General features: G+C 45.3%; 1 protein-coding gene across 2 annotated transcripts in view; it reads right to left on the reverse strand.

The window, feature by feature from the left end:
• The window catches only part of GPC1 (glypican 1), a 200,723-nt gene that overhangs the window by 102,282 nt on the left and 78,863 nt on the right, over positions 1-19,578 (reverse strand). The window lies entirely within an intron of this gene.

Here is a 19,578-nt window from a genome sequence, read left to right on the forward strand (position 1 = left end):
GGTAACTTGGATCTGCATAAGGATTTTGTGTCAGATTTACTCCCTTATTTGAGTTATCCTGCTTTAACATAATGGTTGGTGTCAATGCAGGCACAAATTTTCTCACTGCTGACTCTGAGGGAAGGAAAAGGGGAGGAGAGAAAATTCATGTGTGAAGAAAGGAGAAGAGAAATACAAGTGTCTCCTGCTCAAAGTCTGCCTTAGAATCCAGCTCTTCCTAGAATCCCAGAAGACATGGAAGTCTGATTAAATGATGTACTGGCTGTCCCCATTAGACCTAACGTGTATTACAACAGCTGTTTTGCAACTGCTTTGTCAAGGAAAACCCCCACAAATCCAGAGTACTTTCTGCCCTCCCAAATCTATCCTGGTTATTTCCATAACCAGAGAGATGAGACAAACGAGAAGTTTTCAAAAGAGAGAGATGTGCTGAATGCCGGGAATTTGGGTGACCAATTCCCCTCCACACAAATTGAAATTTTCAACGAAAAATTTATCTCCCAGAAAGAGATGAGACCACCCCAAAAAAGGTTGTTATGACAATCAGTGATTGAATATACCCTTTGCTATAGGGAAGGACAGAAAAGGCAAGAGGACTCGGCAGTCAAATTGAAAAATTCCCAGTCCAGAGCTCCTCATGCCCTCTGCAATTTCTTTACTGTGAAGCAAGAGTTGGCATAGGCATAGTCAGCAACATTGTAAAAATAATTGCTAAAGTTCTTACAAATCCTTACAAAGACACATCCACCTGCAAACACATCCTACGTTTCTCCTTATCCAGCAACAATAATTCAGTTGAATGAAATCTAACATTTATTTTGTTAAAATAATAAAAATCCCCTTGTTCCAAGAATGCACTCAGATAAACAAATTACCAAGTAGTTACCATGCTTAATATAATTTGATTGGGATTGTCAATGATTTTGTTGGCACTTTTACAGGACTGCTGTCTTAATGTCATAGCTGAGCCTAAATATCTTTAAAACCATATTTTATCTTATGTCTCAGCAGCTTCAAATGCTGAACTTGCACAGTCTCCAGAGTTTCCCATTAAAGTCTTTAGCTATTTCCAGTGTAAAGTCCTTAGCAAATGGATAGTAAAGGGTCTCTGAAACTCGGCATGTGTCCTACCCTTGTGAAAGCCATGCCATCAAGCAGCCTAGGAGTAATTCTGACAGGAGTGCTCTGTAGTTTACATATTTTAGGCAGAAACCACTCAGGATGAGTTTGCATTTTTCTGGCCCTTGGATCCCTGCTCGCAGACTGCCCATATAGCAACCTCTGCAGGGCCTAGGCTGAGTCTGCCCTTAGAAAACAGGTTAGTGTGGGCATCTGCACCAGCAGAACAATCTTCCTGTCTACATGATGGGAATTGCTGCTCACCAGCTTTTGTAGGAGAATAACTCCCATCACCAGCCTTGTGTGGTGCTCCCAGCTGAGAGGGGTGTCACGGAGGGTGGTGTGTTCCATGGGCTGCTGTCCACCATGGGACCCATTTTGTCCCCACAGGTCCCCAGGTACCACAGCACCACATTGCCAGAGCAACAGCAAAAGCAGCAACTTGCTTCAATATGAAAACCCGGAGTCAAATATAAACATCATTGACCCTGAGATCAGCTCAGTCAGTTAAAACTTGGTTGTAATGATGCCAAAGTCATGGGTTCAATCCCCTGTGTGGGCCATTGACTTAAGAGTTGGACTCGATGATCCCTGAGGGTCCCTTGCAACTCAGAATAGTCTGGGATTCTGTGTGTGACCATGTGGCTCCATGGCTGCCATACCAAAAGCAAGTTCAGTTCCAGTGCTTGCCTGAGCCACTCCTCCCCTCACAAACCATATTGTTCCCAATCATTCCCTGGGCTCCTTTCTGTAAAGCTGCATTTATCTCTACAGCGTGAGGGCTGCTGACGTGTGACAGACAGGCAGGAAAAGGGAGCTGTAATTTTTTGACAAGACAAGCCTTTTATTCCTGTCACGGCAAATTAAAAACTTTCTTCTTGTCCAGCCTTTCTTTTCCATCCAATTTCTGTTGCCACAGGATTTCTGGCAAGGACGGAAATCTTGTGGACAGCAGTTTTACTGTGAGATGTCCCTCCTTCCATGAGGCCCTCGGTGCCCTCAGCACACAGCAAGGCCTTTTCACAGTGCCTCTCTGAGAAGACAATCAGCAAGGAAATGGATCCCAAAAGTGCCTTTACCACCTCAGTCACTGGTGAATTTTGCTGGTGAGGTCCTGGTCCTGCACAGAGCCCTGGCAATGGACACAACCCAAGGGCATGAGCACTCCCACCACTCCTCTGGGCACCATCACCAGGCCAGCAGGCCCAGCCGAAGCCTCAGACAGCCCTTTACAAACACCCTGGTTTGAGAAACTGAGACAAAGCAGAGAGAACCTGGGGGAGCTCTCATTTTCTGGCTTGCTGCCAGTGGGATTTGGGCAGGAGACCTGCCTGAACCTGGGAGAGCAAACATGGACATCCCTGCACAGGAGACACCAACATATCCATCAAAGCTGCCCGTCAGGCGGGTTCCCTGCACAGACTTTACAAACCAAGGAAGGGGGCAAGTGTGGGGATTGCCCCCAGGAGGAGAGAACAGGAAGAGCCCTGTGCTGTGTCTGAGCTCCCTGCAGGGCACTGAGGAGCAGCAGCGGCGTGAGGTGTTAATTAAAACGTGATGTGCCCAGAGAAATTCCCCATGCTCCGACCCCAGGCGAGGCAGAGCATCTGAGCAGGATGGCACCAGTCCAACCCCTTGTGCGAGCAGAGCCTCAAGTCAGCTGGCACAGCGAGACTGAGGGGAAAGGGATAGGGCAAAAAAGGGCAGAAAGCAAAGGAAAAGTCACACCTGTAGCTAAAATTGCTTAATTTTACACAACTTTGAGAATTGCATATAGAATGCTTTCATTGTTTGAATGCAGAGCAGTTTCAATCCCTTTTGAAGTGGCATTTATCTTTGCTTTCTGCAGGTGTTTGTAAGGTACCCAGCAGGTGTTTGTGTGGTACTCAGCACCACCACACTCTATCTCAGTGGGAAGCAAACTTTTTATTATTTGTCTCTGTAATTCAAACTCAGTGTACACAGAACAGTCCTACAGCACTGTGAACATGCTTTGCTTTCCTTGCTTTTTTACCTGACCCACCTGGAAACTTCACTATTATTATTTAACCTTCTTCTATTGACTCCAAAATAAACTCACTTCAGACCATATTTTTGTTCTCCTTATATTTCAAAGTCCCTTTGTTTGCCAACAATTGTACCATTGCTGAAGCTGTACTATAAATATCTCTGAGTTCCCTTGGCAGGAGACTATCTGTAGATACTGATGGAGAATCAGAGATGTTTTACGAGGAGTAAATCTCCACGATGTTCTCTCTCTGCTACTGTGTCACAGAAATTCTCCCTGTATGCAGCTGGCCTGTTGCTCACTACTTGCTGGAGAGCTCATGCTCCTAGACCCTGGAAGAGCTTTACAGAAAGCAAGTGGACATGGCAGAAGCCAAATTGGCAGCAAGGAGAGGGCTGATCAAATCTCATTGAAGATACACTCCCAGCAACTCAGGCCACCTCCATGTCAGGCCCAAAGAGATTTACACCATCCCATGGGTCTGCAATTGAAAACCAACCATCTCTCCCCTAGCCCTTGACTTGCAGCTGGGCAGACCTGGCAGTGGAACACAGAGGTGCACAAGGTGCACTTGATGGCTCAGTTAACACCAGCTTCCACACTGCCCTAAGCACTCCAGATTTAAGATACACTTTTAAGTAAAAGAAGATGCACTTTGAGATGCTCAATTTCCCTTCCAAAACCTTTCAGCTTGCCCAAGCCTTTAACAGTCACAATGTGTGGTTCAGTCTGTGTCTCCCCAGAAAAGCCAGCTCAGCAAAGGCTGCTAAAGCTGGTGTGGGATGTAACCCACCAACCTCATGGTCCCTTGGAAATGGAAACAGGGTAGAGGACACAGGAAAATAGCGTCAAACAAATATCTCATTTATGATTAACTGCCCTGGAGTGGAAAGGAATAGGCAGGAGACTGATGACAAGAAAATATCACACTGCCTGGCTATAGGCTTGGACTGTCCTTCAAATATCCTCTCGGCTGGCTGGGTTAGCAGATCATTTTGGCTATCAAATTCATTACTGCACTCAAGAATGCTGAATATTAAATCACTTGACCACTTCCCGCTCGGGGATGGAGCCAGGCCACTTTGTGGCAGAGTATTTGAAGGGGGAATAGCCTTGCCCGCAGCCACCACTAACAGGAGCTGATGGGACAGGGCTCAGCTCCCTGCTCCTTCCCCTGTGTGCTCCCAGACTCACTGCCCTGTGGGCTCCCCTCAGCCCTGCGCCTGCCTGCCATGGGCTGTGTGGTGAAACACACTGAAGCAGCAGGATCTCACCTCACTGTGTTCAGGAAATCTCTCCAGCTATTCACTGCTCCTGCATTCCACCCCACCATGAGGCTCCGTAAGCTACAAAAATGAGACGGAAGGACAGTCCCAGAGGTGTAAAATGCCGTACTGAGAGAAGAGTGCTTGGCTCCTTTAACCATGTAAATAGTGCTATTTCTATCCCTCTCACAGGATGTTGGAGATTGAATTAATTACAATGTTTGCAGAAGGTTTGGGGTTATTTGGATGTGTCAGAGTATCTAAATGCAAATTATTACAAAATCATTCCTTCCAGAGGTTAATTTATTTCAGGCTGTGATAAATCCATCATAATTCTTCCCTCATATTTGTAACCCTCCTCCCTCTTCCTCTCCAGGCTGTTCCAACAACTCATCTCATGCTCCTAGCCTCAGCCCAGCTCCCATGCCAGGACAACTCCTGCCCAAACTCCCTTTTCAAGTGTTTCTGGGTGGATATGTCTCAGGCAATCAGGCTTGCTGAAGTGCCACACTGCTGAGACATCCCTGCCAGGCATGGCAGGGACAGCAGGACACAGATCCTGGCCACTTGCAGCCAGTGAGCCTCCAGCCTCTCCTACTGCCCCTGGCAGGTCTGTTGGCCTCTTTCTCTTCACACCTAAATCCCATCACAGGCAGAAACTCAGGACAAACCAGCATGATTTAGACCATGGGTTTTCTTTTTTCTTCTATTCTTTTTTTAACCATGTCAGAGTGTCTGCAGCTGATACAAAATGAGCCTGGAGGTGGTACAGATGTCAAAAATACCTTGCCAAGAGGTAGTGCAATGAAAATAAATCCCCTTCCTTATGCCTCCCAGCTTTTCCTGCTTCAGGTGTTCCTGTCCCCATCCCTCTTGAATTATATGTCTTTAAAGAAAACATAATTTAGCATGTGCTGATAAGTAACTGACAGCACAGCCAGCACTAGTACCATGGTGCTACCTTGAATCCCAGTCACACAACTCCCAAGAGAAAACAGGTATACCCAAAAAATATTTAGTCTAGGGGACAGTCCAGACTGACCATCCCAGGAACAGCTCTTCATGGCCTTTTCATTCTAGATGCACCAAGAAACATCAGCTGGCAAGCTGCTTCCACGCACCTACACCCCACAACAGCCACATAAGGTGTCCGGGCACGCAGCTGGTGTCCCGCAGTAGCTGCTAACATCAAACTGAACCAGAGACCAGACTGCTCTAGTAAAGACAGAGCAAATCAGTTATTTTCCCATATTGCAAAGGCAGATGTTAGCTGTGCAGACTGTTTCTTTGATTTGCAGTCAGCTGTTGGCAAAATACGCTATCTTCTATTTTCTGATTATGTATTAAGAGTATCATCATTTTTGGCTTTGGTTTGTATACAATGTCAGGGGAGTCATAGCAGGCCTGAATATCAAGTATTGTACAGCAAAGCTTTACACTGTGATCCAAATGCACTGAACTGTGTTCTCCCTGGTCTTTGTGACACCACAGGGTGAGGATCTGCATAGTGGGGCAGGGCTTTAGGCTGGCCCAGAAACCAGGGGCAGAATATGGCCATGAGGGAAAACTGTGCTAATGTGACATCCTGGTTTTCCTGCCCTTCCATACAAAGAAGGACTCTCAGGATGAAAAGCAGAGGTGGCAGGGTGTAGCTGGGAATCAGCCCTGCCGTGGACTCAGGGGGCATCTCAGATGAGCCAGATTGGGAGCTAGTGCAGCAAGAGGGAGGGGAGAGCCAGAGAGAAGCTGTCTGCTTCGCCAAGACCCTGAAGGAACCACTCACGGACCTCAGTGATATGTGGCAAGACCCAGGTTAACCTCAGTCTGCCCAAGGTCAGCACAGCAGTGTCACAGCTCGCACATGTTAAGGACTGTGGGCAAGAGGCAGGCACTGTCTCACCTGCTGCATCCACAGCCACGACCCCACGCACATCCCTGCTGCCTCCTGGCCTCAGTAGGGTGAGAGGGATTTGGCTCTAGCACAGTCAACTCCTATCTCTCTTTGCCACTGCTGAGGGAGTAGCTGGATATCTTGGGGGACTGATAACAAGGGCATGAAGGCTTTTCAAGCTGCACACCACAGGTTTGAATTTGTCCAATGTCAGCAGCTTTTATAATGCCTTACCATCTGAAGGCTGATCAAATAGCTTGTGTTATCTGAGATGAACTAATGTTTTTGTTCCAGATAAAGGAAACAAGGTCTTTGTTCCACATCAGTGATAAAAACAGCAAACTGGAAAAAATTGCTAGAGAATATGCTTATTCTGTTAAAGCAATGCATGTGTTTAAGATTAAACAATAGTACAACATTAAATGCTTGTTCCCACAGTTCATCATTCAGACCAGGATTATACCAACAGAAGTGAACAACCAAGAGCAGATAATCCATAAGATTTGTTCTTTCCATTCCTTATCTTTCTACTCCTACCAGGATTTAATAAACTATCAAAATACTGTTAACCAAATAAGACAACTTAATCTGGCTACTGCATGGAGTTGGCTCCCTACCAGGTTAGTGCTGTTCTGTAATTGCATTACACTGAAAACCTGACACAGTGAATAAATACAGGTACTTCTGAGAAATGCCACAACTGGCATTCTCAGAGCAGAAACCCCTGATGGGTGGGAGGGCTTTGGGACTGCCCTGTTTCCCACCAACACAGGCTACTCAAGCCAGGAGCTTGGCTCTCAGGCAGCTGGGCGGGAGGGTGAGAAGGAGGCTGAACAGCAATTTCCTCTGTGTTTGCTCTGTTCGTGTGTCAAAATACTTCAGGCTCCGAGGCTGTCAGCTCAGTGTCAAGCTCACACACTGGAAGTGTGATATCAATTTGTTTAATCCGAGACCCTGATGTCAGAGGAATTTATAAGGCAGGCAAACATGAGCAAAAAAAGTTAATTAACAGAGGAGAAGGAGCCACCTCCGTGTCCTGGAAAAATACTAAGTACAGAGTAGATAAGAGTGCCTTCAGAAATGACAGTCTGAAAATCCTAATGTCATCTGTGTATGTTACAGTGGCAAACTGCCCAGAGGAAAGGAACAGAGAAAATGTCACAAGTGCTGACAACAGACTTGATTCTTACTGAAAAGCTCTGCACAAAAGCACTTCACCCACGCACTGCTCCTTTGGATTTTAGGAGCGTCTTTCTGAATGAAACAGAACAGCCTTTCCCATCACTCCACTCCCCCAGTTTCTCTCAGGACCTGGTTCTGTCCTTAGCTACATGGGCCTGACTAAGCCTCTGACTCCAAGCTGTGCACACACAGCAGGAATCAGCACAGGGTGCAGTGATCCAAACCTGTGTTTAAGGACAAAGTAGGAAATGCTTTATAATTTGCAGTAGAAAATATCTTTTTCAGTGGTTGAGAGAGGAATGAAAGAACAAGGGCCAAATCCACATGTACCACAAGAAATGAGGGACCTTTAGCTGAAAGAATTGATGGAACACACCAAATGCAATGATCCTCAGATCCCCTTCTGGGCACCAAACCCACCACGAGGGAGCTCCTGAGCAGGTTTGCTCCAGGAAAGGAGGTGATCTGTTCTGAAAGGCTTCAACTGGGAGCCAGGACATGGTCTACAGTTAACACTCTTCAAATAAATCAATCCTAAAGGAAGCCTTCAGTTCAGATTAGACTAGTTGCAAGGATCATACAGCAACACACAGGGAGTTCACTGTTACAGTCTTTCCTCACCCCTTCTCTGAAAAAACAGAAAACTCTTAAAATGAATCTTAGACAAGGGAGGAATTATCTTGTCTCTTCACATAACGCTTGTGGGGATGTATTGAAGTTGTGTGTCGTAATCCATCACTATCAACCTCTTTCAGTGTTGTCCTGAGCACATCAGCTTCTCACCAGATGTTTGGTTCTGTTTTTTCTTCTTGGAACAAAGAGTCTTTTTATCCTCAGTTTGCTGCAATCTAAAATAAGATCAAACTGGAAACCTATCACTCTTATCAGATGCAGCTTCATTGCAGCCTTCATAACAACATAAATATGTTGCTACATAAGAGGCAAAGCAATTCATTAAGCAGAATCCTTTTTTCCCCAGCTTCTCAGAAAAATATCTACTGGAGAAACTGTCAGCTCTTCCTCATGCCCTGGCAGCTTGCTGCCAGAAGGATCAGACTGGAAAAGGAATCTGGGTAGTACACTGAGGATTAAAGATGCAGTTTGCACTAAGAAGTTTAAAGAGGTGAAGGCTTTCGGTTTTTTCTCCATTTAAAGAAAGTTTTAAGGCAATAATTCATATAATCTATGTCAGGAACTTGAGAAAGGGTTTGGACAGAACAAAGGCTTTTCCAGTTCCTCTGCTGAAGATCTGCAAGGAAAATGGTGGTACTGCACTTAAAGGTAATTGGGATAAAGAGACTAAACAACTTCGGCAAGCTTGTAAAACTGTTAGTCAAGAATGGGGAGTGCTTGTGGCTGGTCCCAAACATTTCAGTGCAAAGAACAAAACCTCTAATGGAGAAGTCAGCAGTTAGAGAACCTTTCCTTTCAAGCCCATCAAAGCTGCTCAGGCAGTAGACACTGGTGTGGAAACCATGCAAATCATCTTTCTGGATTTCAGCCACATGCTCAACCCAGGGCTCCTGCAAAGCCCTCCCTATTTCTTATCTCTCTGCCACCCTGGCAGTACGAGCAGGATGTACCACACCAGAGGAGGAGGCTGGGCATGGTGCCAAGGGGGCTGCCACGGCTGCCCACCAGGATGGGCTGCACTCCTGGTTTCCAGCTTGCCCAGGTGAGGACTGTGGGCTGATTCCTCCTGCTGAGCACAGCTACAGACATTGCTGGGAGCACTGGCGAGTGCGGGGGAGGCTCATTCCCTTCCTGCAGGAGGATGTTTACGTCCAAGAAGGGTCTTGCTCTCTAGCAAAAAGGGAAAATAAACAAACTAAAAAATCCTCAACCACTCTGTCTGCTGGTAAAAATGAAAATGACTCCTGACCTTGCAAAAAACCTTGTCTTTAAATAGTTACTAAACAAAGTTTTTGGATCTGATTTTGATTCTGAGAGTTTGCAAAAACAAAATGTCTATGCCTAAATATCTAAAACTTAGGTTTAATGACACTCAAACTCAAATTCCATAAATCTGTTTACACTTATCAAAATTAAAAATATGCATGTAACAAATTGTCTGAACTCTACAAATTCAAGATCATCCCTTTTTAGATTTTTGTAAAAATTTAAAAGACTTTACCTATGCAGAGTTGTTGACTTGTGCCATAAACTGGGAGTACTTATACCTCCTCAGAAACTCTTTACTGTATGTGTTGGCAGGGATGTGGGAAGGTGCAGGATTAGAGGGGCAAGTTCTGGTTGATGTGGGCTTTTACACTTTGAAACTTGAAGCTTTTTTCAGCCCCAGAAATTCTGTGTTCTTCTTCAGCTATTGCTCTGCTTTGTTTATCTCCTGAGTTTTGGGCAGCAGCAGCAGTGCTAAACTGTGGAGCCCTTTCCTACAATTTGAGGCACCATGAAAACAAATGGCAAGTATGGGGTGATCTTGTGGGAACCCGAAATCGCAGACTTTCAGTTTGACAAAACAAATGCAGCTGATGCAGAACTTGGATGAACAAGTCTCAGCATCCAGGCTGGAGTCTGGTGAAGCCTTTGGCTGCTGTGTGTGAGATCTGCAGCAGAAGGAATTCAATATGCTGCCTTTCCCTTCTGGTTGAAGAAGCACATAGGTGAAACCTGCACCATGGCTCCTCTTTTTATGCCTCCATCTGATCTTCCAAAAGCAGAATACAGAAATTGGTCTGAAAACCTGAAAATATCCACAGAGACCTTCTCTTCTGTCCTTAAAATTAATCCAGGGATATGAGGAGATGAGGACACCAGCCTGGTCCTGCCACAACTGTTTTCATGAAAAGACCTTAGCTTCCACAAACATCAAACCATTCACGCCCACAGAGTGGTGATCCAGAGGACCAGGTTTAAACTGGGATGAACATTTAAAACTCCAATGCCCTGCTAGATCTCAGCATGGTTCATAGTGCATATGCCCAAAATTTTACCAGAGGAATTTATTTTAGGCAACTTCTGTTTGAAAACTTAATGGAAGTGTAGCTGTTCTCCCCTGAGCGTCAGGAACAGATGACTAAGAAATGTTGCCAGTATCTGTCTTTCAGCGAGATTAGTGTTGGGTTTGTGTGGTATCCTATTTATAACTTTGACAAACAGCTCAACCAATCATTTCATACTTAATCATAGCTGTCTGCCCAGCTCCCTTCAGAGAAAAGGTTTTTAAAAACTATGTGCCAACATAATATGAACAAAGAGAAGCAAACCACAGTCAAGAAAAAAAGACCTTGGTCCCCAAACCAGCAAAAGCTCATGAGCTACAGAGAAAGCAGGTCCTGGTAAGGCGTAATTAGAGCGTCATTATTCATGGGACTGTGCAGCTATAGTTAGTCAGTGTTTCCACTGTAAACCCCTATTTTCATAGAGGTTTGCAGTTCAGCTGCAAGGAATTAGTCTGTGATGAAATTTGGCAGTAGAAATTTTAGAGCAAGGCTTATTTTTTCAAAACCATTTAAAGATCTTCTTTTCTCTCCCCCTACTTTCAATTCCCCTCTTACTTTTGAGGCTGTAGCAGTACTTAAAGAAGAAACAAAAACACTTCTGCATGCTCTTTGATGTTTGGTTTCTGTGCATGTCTCTGTGTGGTTAATGGGACCATAACTATCAATTTAACAGAAGTCTTAAAAGATTGAAGTTGTGATTCCCACAACAATTACTACTCAACTTTCCTTTGGATGTATTCAGGAGCATTAATATCTATGGTGTTAACTGCAGTGCATTAAGGAGCCTTCACATTCTGAGCAAACCCTGCATATCCATCTAATGCTGAAGATGGGTTTACATTTCATGGGATAGAGCTGTTGGATTTCCTTACATCTTTTTGCTTTGAAATAACATTTTCCAGGGATTATGAGAGATTACTTTCTGCTGGACTCACCCCTAAGCCCGACGTTTGGTTGCCTCTTTCCTCTCTGTCTACCTGACACTTCCATTAGGGCTCACATTTCAGCACACACAAAAGCATGGTGGGGATCACTAAGAGGAATCATGAGGAAGAGAATGGGACAGGAAAAACATCTCGACAAGATATTTTATCCCAGACAATATTAAAGAGAGCCTTTCACAACATTTTCAGCTACTCAAGAGAAACAGGCTGCTGTCTGCATTTGTTAGAACATCAGAGGAATCCATCTGCTCCTTTTCGACCTGAAGCATCCCAGAGGTTCAGCATCCCCAGGTATGAATGAGATTTGCTTTCACACAGAGGGACCACACTCCAGCAAGGTGCAGCAGCCTATGGGCACTGTGCCTGGTTGTCACTGGATGCCCCAAGCAGCACATGTCAGAAGGAAGTGCAGTCCCAGCTCAGAGTGGGGCAACAGTTACCCAGCTTAAAAAAAAACAACAGTGTAAAACTGTGAGTTTGAAGACCTGCAAGCATCAGTCTGGAACCAGATCACTGTGAATGGTCTGATTGTCCATACTAGTATGTTTGGTGCACAGTTTCTAAAGAACAGACTAGTTTATTCAGGCAATTTGATTTTTCTAGTGAAACAGATGCCACCATTTAACATCACCATGGTTCAAATCCCATTTTCCTGGACCTTGATCTTGGCATATGGGAAACTGGGCCACCTCTGGCTTCTAACACCTTGTAAGGTACATGCCCTCCTTGGAGCTCCCCACCCAGCACTAATGAGCTTCCCCTCAGACAGCTTGGCAGAGTGACAAGGACAGCAGTGCTTACAAGGTACCACACAGAATTCCTGAGGGCAGCTGCCTCCAAGCTCCCTGCAACCCAAATACTCTCTTCAGAGGACTAGAACAGAACACCAGCTCTTCTGAAGGGGAGGAAAGCAGATCACCCACCATGTTGACCGCTACGATTTGTGAAAACCATAAAAGAGAAATTCTTCTTTTAGAGTGAAGGTACTTAGCTACAAATTGTGGCAAGCACAGTATTTCTGTTGCAGGGAGGATGATCTGAATTCCTGCCATGTCTTAAAAACAGCACAAAGCAGAACTTCTACTTATACTGCTTGAATCTGCTTTTCAAGGTGGTAATTAGAAATTAAGAGGCAAATGAACTCAGTAAGATTACTCATGTGCCTTCAATCATTTACAGGACTGTTAGCAAGATCTGGGCTTCAGAGGCTGGATCACACTTTCCCACTGCAACCATTATTAACCTGACATAACATGCTCATAAGACTAAGAGATGATAATGATGCTGTAACTGGTCCTCACAGAATATGGTTATGATTAGGGAATACCTTAGAGAAACTTTCATTCATTAAGCACTCAGCTACATGCATAAAGATGGGTGAAGGAAAAGCTCTGCAATTTCAGGAATGTATAACTTGAAAAAGGTTTGTTGTTAACATTTTGGTTATTGGGTCTTTTTTGCTTGAGTGTTGCTAAGAGGTGGCAGATTCACATTAAATGCAAACTGCATAGTTTTTTCCTTTACCACTTTTCCCCTGAATGTAAGCATTCATCTGCACCCATCTTAAAAAAGGCATCATGGGCCAGTCAGTAAAAGATGCAACTTTTAAAATATGAATTTAGTTCTCCTGATACTGTGTAGCTAAGTATGTTATTCCCATCTGGAAAAAGCCATAGGGCCTCAAAGTGCATCTCATACATCAGGTCCCAGGTACTTGGGTTGATCTAAACCCCGGGCCCCAGTCAAAGCAGCAAGTTCTTCTTTTGATCCCTCTCTTCTCTGAGCTCACTGAGATGCTTTTGCTCTTGAATAATCACATTCTTTGTGCACCAACAGTACTGTCACCAAATTTTTCTTTCTTGTCTTAGGAAGAAGGAAGGGACCATCCACAGAAGTTTCACCAAGTCTGCAAGTCAACTCCACTTCCGGATTCAATTAAGCCAGTGGAAAATGTTCTTGGCACTCTGAAAGATGTGATATACTACCTCCACACAATCAGCAGTCTGGTCACTATTCACCTAAGTCATGAATGTAATTCAAAAGCACTTTTTCTTTTTGCAGGCTGTTAAGAAAAATTTAATACCAGTATGTTTTTCAGCAATGCCTTGCAGCATGTTTCCCCTGGTCCTGCCCATGTTTTGGCTTGTTTCTGAGCTACTGACATAAACCCAAGTACCCACAGAGAAGCAGCCTTCAGAGTGGAAGACTCTGTTCAGCAGAGCTATCACACTTTTATGCAGGTCTCTCACCAGCCAACGATGTGGCCTTTACTGACCAGTTCAGTAGGGAAGTGAAGAGGATTTGCTCCCCTGAGCAAATAGAAGTAAACTGTGCAATTCTCTTGGTTTTGGTGTTTATAATCAAGTCATGTTCCAGCCTCCAGGCTTACCCAGGGTACTGCTGAGGGACTGCTGCTCTCTTACCATATGTGCTCACACAGCTTGAATGCCAGTCACAGTGAGCCTCTTTGCACCTGCACTGGAGAAAATCCAAGTGGAAATCGCATGGGAGCAGGTGTTGTCACTGGGGAGGCTTAGAAACAGGCTGGGAAAATCGACTTCACTGAGCAATTCTTACTTGCTGTATCTGCTGAGACCACATGGTCTCCCATCATTTTTTCATCCTCCATTTCCCAGGATGTTATGACCTGTCCATCTCCCTGGATGAGGTGCTAGGCAATGGTATAGATCATAGAAGAGGTTCTTGTACCTCATCTGAGAATCAGGACAACACATCCATCAGTGTGCGAGAGTGACAGGCACCTGTACTTACCCAGCATTAGAAATAAGAAGGTGCAGCAAGATCTGCACCTTTAATTGCATCCTTATTCCCTGTCACAGCTGAAACCCCCTTAATTAATACACTTCACACACTGTCTATTTTTGATCTCCTTCAAATCCCAACCATCAGCAGAGGGTGTTTGTCCTGTTCCTGCAGAGAGCCTCCCGGGATTTGAGATGCCCATCACTCAGCCTCACTTGAGCAGGAAGACCGCTGTGGATACCTCCCCACTTCATGAAATACTCTCCTCCTCTCCCTTCTGAGTATGGCTGGCTTGCTCAGTCTCTTCAGCCCTCCTTCACTAGGCATATAGAACTTAACCCTTTAATAAAACAAACTCACTCTCTTCCATGTGTCTTTCAGGCCCCATGTCTGAACTTCAACCACAAGATTGTTACGTTTATGAAAGGTACGAGACCCATCTTCTGTAACAACAGATGATGAGCATGTAATTTGACATATCTTTACACACACAGGACTCATCAGCTATGGACCACACTGCACTGCTGCAGGAAGGAGATGACCATGTGGCAGACCAGCAGCTCAACTGTCATCTCATCTTGCTCCTTCCCAGGCTGTTCTCACTGACAGATTACCCACTCACTCCTTCTTCTTCCTCTTCTTTGACCCCTTTCACTCTGATCCTGTGGTTCATTTGTGCTGAGTAAGTGAGCAGTGCTGGAGCAATAGTGTAGCAGCCATGCTGCAAACTCCACAGCTCCTGTGAGCCAAAATCTTGTGTTTCCTCAAAGCCACCATTTCAATCACTTGGCTTATTGAGGATATGAAGGAAGCATCACTGATTCTATCCCAGCATGACCTTTCACTGCCAACTGGCTCCTCCCTCTTCTTACAGAGTTCAGCATCTGCCTTAAGATGTTTATTAGGGCACACAAATAACAAAACCTGCGCTTTGATCAGCAGTTGCCTTAAGCCATGAGAGAGTGGACAGTGAACTACTGATTTCTGAAGCAGCATCTGACAGGGGGAACAAATGGGAATAGATCAGATCTTGCAGAGGAGACACTATTAGAAATCCAGCTCCTTTATAATACCATGCAAAGCACTTGCTGTAACTTCAGGCTGTTGCCCAGCTGAGGACAAAACAGCTCCTGCTGAAGCTGATGTCAAAACTCCTGCTGGCTTCAAAGGCAAAGGGACTGAACTCCCAGTGCTTTCAACTCTTGTAACCTACCTGTGTACTTACCATCAGCTTAGTCAAACTAGGAAGAGCTTTCATATCCATCAACGCTCTTCTGAGCAGCAGAAAAGGTTTTTCCAAACACAGGGCCCACTACTTTAAACATAACCACTATACAGTGACAACCCTGGTGTCAGGAGCTTGAACAAAGTGCTTCTTTTCAGAAGTGAAGTGTCCTGCAAGTCAGATGCTTTACAGACACTACCAGCCTGAACCAACAGTTCCACCAAGGCAGACTTTGTATTCGCTGTGCCAAACAGCCAACTACTTCCTAGCTATGACCTTTAGACTCTGTAACTGAAGATACTGTCAGAGACAAGCTTCCTTCACAAGTTCTGAAAGTATCCCAGTTTCATGCTTTTGCCTGCCAGGAGATGTGGATTTCTAGATGGATTTTAGCATTTGGTTTTTTCCAGCTTGACATGCGATATTTCAATAAAGGGGTCCAAGGGTCACAAGAACAGTCAGAATATACTTCCTGAGGCAGTTCAAAGCTACCAAGATTTCACATGAAAACAAGAACCGTAAAACAGATTCAGGACAGGAAAATTACCTCAAAGTCTTATCACACTCTGATATGGACAACTTTCAGTGTGTCCCTTATTCGTATTATCTACTTTAATTCCTAGTAAATTCCACTTTCGTTGCTGTTTGTAGTCAGAGATGCCAAATGAAGCAGTCAGCAATGCAGCAGAAACACTGTACTTTTCAGGACAGTTGTCATTTTGGAATATCCTACTCCTTCCCTCTTCCCTGGATGCTTCATTAAAAAAACTCCACAAAACACCAAGAAAACCAGAACACTACTGCAGTTCTGATGGATCTCTGCTGTCTTTGGAAAACTCTCTACTATGCTCTGATACGCTCTATTATTAATCAGACCCTTCCTCAACTTCATCCATTCACACTTGTTTGCCATCAGCTGTCCTTTTTCCCATTTCATAGATAAGCAGTCTGACAAAGGCTCAGCAGGAATTTTGACTACCTGAATGCAATACTGAGGTTACTTGTTTAGTAGGAAGAAATAAACTCCACCAGCTGCAGTGCCATGGATTCATTGCCTCTGCAAGGCAAAATGGGTGTTTTTTTTTAAAAAACTCTCCTCATAAGAAAGCTCTCAGGATCTCAGAAGAAGAAACATTTAACAGAGCAGCCTTACTAAAATTGTGTGCAGCACTAAGGCTTAAAATCAAGTGGTAATAATAATAATTTGGGCTTATCTCCACAGAACCACCAAAGCAGAGGCACTTTTTCTCCAAAGCTGAGCTGGAGGCTCAGCAATGGTGTATGTCCTCAGGCATGGGTTGGCTCAGGGATGCCCTGGGGCAGTTGGTCACCATCTTCTCAGGTGAGATGAAGGATGCCAGAAAAGGACTTGGTCAGTGTCCATCTTGGACTTGCACAGCAAAATGGCTGGCAAAGATGGTCAAGGACAAGGATGAGAAAAGACCCCACCATGTCCCCCGAAACAGCTCATCCATAGAAACCTACCACTGCCTTGGGCTGGATGTCAGCACCCTCCATCGACACGCACCACACTTCCACACAGACACACCACACTGTCACAGCCTTGGGCAGTGACTTCCACTCCACAGGAGCAGCTCTGGAGAACTCAGCAGAAACAATGCCAGGAATTCAGATGCAAATGTCAAATCTGCCTGTGCCGAGAAAGCACAGGGGGAATGTGGAGCAGGCACAACCGCCAGCGCTCCAGCGTAACAAGCAACAAGTCCTTCCACAACCGAAATGAAAATATCACTTCCCTGAGGAGTGGAATATTAATTATAAGCCTACGCAGTTTTAGCAATGCCTGCGATGTTTATTTTGATCCTCACTACCACACACATTGCAGCGGCAATACCATCTTTCCTTGGAAGTATTAGACATTTACAAACCTCATTTAAGAAAACAGATTTTGCCAGCAGGCCATCAGAAAGATAAGAAATAACCTGACTGCACTCTAGGCCATAATTGTTTCGGGATTTAGCCACCTTTTGTAGTCTGCTAGGGTCGGGAGATAGCATCTTCTTTAATCACCTCTGCTCAAGCCCTTCAGATGCTGCTTAACAGCTCTATTCAGCCCTGGAAAGCACATTTCTGGTCTGTCTGTCATTCCCACTTGCAATCGCTATTTGTTTCCCTGAGCAGTGAAGAGTTGCTGTCAACTAGGCTGTATATTTTCTTTATCCTAACTGATGAAAGTAAAATTGTGGGAGGCTCTTACAAGAACTTATAACCTTTGTCTTTCCTAACAGCACAGCCACAGTTCTGCTTTTGGTTCAACTCCCAGTCTGTGAACTTCTGTGCCAGTAAATTAAGCAGTATCTGGTGCTTATATCTCCCACTGGTCACTGATATTTTCTCCCCAGGGCCTGACTAACACTCAGCCTTTTTAGCTCATGTGCTTATCCCTTGTGCTTTTCCGTCATTGCAAATGTGGTTCAGTGTTGGCTGCAGAGGGATCGATAGGGGAGGGCCAGTCCCAGCCAACCTTTGCTCACATTCACACAACGAGGCCAGGACTGCACACAGCCCCAGGTGGGGACCACACTGCAAGGAGGCCCATCGGGTCTTTGCCTAAAACTTCTTGGCTCTCCTGTGGGAGGGATGTGTCCCACTGGGAGGCAGTGGCTGCTGTCCGCCTGCATCCAGAGCATGTTCAACATTCTGAAGCTGGATCTGTGAAAACTGGTACTGTTTGGATTCAGGACACTATGTAGTTACTGCTACAAACCAGCAGACGAGTGGCCCTGAAATGTGGCAGCCCTTAAACATGGGCTTTTGAGGTCAGGGCAGGTGACTCATAAGGCAAGCCCTAAGTCTGGAAATCTTCCTGTCTGCTCTAGCCATTATTGCCAAGGGTGTTGAACTACTAAAATAATCTGTTTAATACTTTCAAGAAATTGTGTTATTCTTAGGGACTAACTCCAGGCATCTTAAGGAGGTCTAGTTCTCAAAAAAAGCACTGAAACTTACCTTCCAAAATTCAGAGTCTCTTTTGTTGCAGCAAAATGAACAAAATTAAAGCAATGGAAGTAACTATTAAACTCTGGTAGCAAATTGAGAACACAAGCTACTCAGGAGCAGTCATCTTTCTGCACCATTTTTTCCATGGTTCCAATGTTTCGAATCCAGATGGATTTCTTTCAAAATTCTGTTTCTGTTGAGCATAATGAGGTAGCCACAGGGGAAGAAAATGTTGAATATCTAAGCCACTCCTCATGCCAGCTGCAGGCCCTGCAGCAGAGCGAGGCTCAGGCTCCCACCGTGCCACCTCTTGGGTTCCTGGCATGGTGCAGGAGCCAGCAAATCCCTTCTGCCTACGGAGCCTGGGCAGCTGCCTCCTCTCTTGGTGGCAGAGCAGATGCAGGAGGTTGACAGCAGTGCACAATGGCGCTGAAACAAGAGGGGAATTCCCTGGGGAAGGGGCTCAGCAGACCATCATGGGGCTTCTGACAGGTCTGCTTGCAACACTCTGGGTGGCTGACAGGAGGCTATGACACCAGGAGCCGCCTGCAGCAGAACCAAGCACTGCCACAGTGCAGCTCACCTGGGGCTCCAGCTCCCAGCTCTCCACTGTGCCTCTCCAAAACTCCAGAGCTCCCTGAAGAGGAAGTTCCCTGGCTCCCTCATGTCAGAGCACAGCAGCAAGCAGCTATGTTGAGAGACCAGAAACTGGATCCTTCTGATGAGGTAAAAATGTACTTTCCTTGAGCGTGAAGTGGGATGCAAAGCACTTCATACTGTGAGTGCAGGCCAGGACACACCAGGGCAGTTGGCACCAGAGAGGGACAGAGCCAGCGCTGGGAGCTGCACACCTCTGCCTTCCAAGGGTGCCACAGCTCCTGGGGTGAGCAAAGGCTTTGGTTTTATATTTATTCTGAATGGCAGATGTTCCTCTGAGATGGGAGTGAAATATCACATAAAGCCTTTTTGAAAACACCAGGGAGCAAAGTGATATCTTCAAGGACAGCAGTAGGTTTATAAGGATGCTGCTGTGCCCAAATCCCATGGCAGTGAGCTGAGCAGCCAGAGTTGCTCAGGGGGAGAACACCAAGCTGCAGGATCAAAGGAAGCCATCACCCACCACACAGAGACAAATCCAGCCAGCCAAAGCATGCTTCCCTCCCCACCCTCCCTCACACTCCCCATTCCACCCTTGGCGGATTCTGCAAGCCCCCAGTAGCTTTTCTGCGTCATTTGGACAAGACTGAAACTTTGCTC

This window comes from Pithys albifrons, chromosome 11, assembly GCF_047495875.1.
Source record: "Pithys albifrons albifrons isolate INPA30051 chromosome 11, PitAlb_v1, whole genome shotgun sequence".
In the NCBI taxonomy this organism is placed as follows: Eukaryota; Metazoa; Chordata; class Aves; order Passeriformes; family Thamnophilidae; genus Pithys; species Pithys albifrons.